The sequence below is a fragment of the Apis dorsata genome, unplaced genomic scaffold (assembly GCF_000469605.1).
Source record: "Apis dorsata unplaced genomic scaffold, Apis dorsata 1.3 scaffold_220, whole genome shotgun sequence".
Classification (NCBI taxonomy): Eukaryota; Metazoa; Arthropoda; class Insecta; order Hymenoptera; family Apidae; genus Apis; species Apis dorsata.
Genome location: NW_006263502.1, coordinates 1,255,460 through 1,256,879, shown reverse-complemented (window position 1 = coordinate 1,256,879; position 1,420 = coordinate 1,255,460).

The window sequence follows — 1,420 nt, the reverse complement described above, 5'->3', positions numbered from 1 at the left end:
CGCTCGAGCATTGATCTTAACGAGTTGTGCGTATATAAAACGGTGAAGGATAATTAATCGGTATGGAGAAAAAGTAGAGAGAGAGAGAGAGAGAGAAATTCATGAGACGGAAATTTATTACGGTACTTTTAAAGGCGCGGAACAATTAACGATGAAAAATAAAAAGTGGGGGAAAGTGGAAACGTTGCTACAAAGGAAGGAAAGAAGGCGTCTGAGCGGGTGAGCCGGTGGAATACGCGTCTGCCGCATAAATTACTCGATCTCTAATTAAGTAGGACCAAAGCGCTCGTTATTATGGGCGAGCTGTTAATCATCGGGACTCGTCGTGCCACTGAAATTTTTCGTTCCGCTTGCACGGTCACGTATCTTTGGCCGAGGCGAAATTATCCGCCCGGCTTCGGCCACGAAAACGAAAATTTCGTTTTCGGCTTTATCCGATTGTTGACAAATTTACCGTGAACCGGATTGTCGATGATATGTACATTTCTGTTCATAAGCCGTTGGACAATGTTCATAAGCATATGAATAAATAATTTGTTATTATACGCGATACGATATTGGTATTAATTAAGCGTTTGTATTGTAAGAGGGGGGTGGGAGAGTATCGTGTTTTAATTACCTGTGAATGTAAATATACTTTTAACTGTTAAATACCAAGCAAGGACAATAATAAACGAACGATATTATTGAAAAATGTAAATGAAACGTAGGGAAGGAAGATATGGAATGAATAAAGTAAAAGATAGGTAGAGAGGAAATTGTCCCGTTTATGTTTCATTACTCTTCTTTATATATATATATATTTTTTTTTTATCAAGAAACAAATAACGATATCACGATAGTTCGTTAAAAAAATTTCCTCAATTTAAAATAAATTACATTATTTATAAATACTTTCATTCTTTCGAATTTCAAATAGAGATTATACGATAATTAAAAGGAAGGAAAAATAATTATTATGAAAAAGATGTTAAAGAAATTTTTAGAAATTTATAATTATGATATTGAAAATGTAAATTCATTAATGTAAATTTATGCTTAAGAAAATATCCAATGACTTACGAAAGGAAATAAATACGTATCAAAGAATAAATAAAAAGAATAATAAAAAGCGGTATGACTCACCATTCGTTGAGTTGTATCACTGCGACCGTTGACACAGCTTGCTCGAAAAATCTTCTTGATCTAAAATATGCTTTGTATTTGGAAAAAAATAAAAAAGCACACGCACAAAATGCACGCACACATAAACACAAACACGCACACGCGTAAACACCATATACCACACACTGAAATATCTTTTATGGAGATCGTTATACGTGAGACCGAATGAATGAAATATATATATACGCGCGTGTATTCGAACGTATACGCGAAACTGTCAACTTGTTATCGATGTCGCATTCACGATCAAACTGAT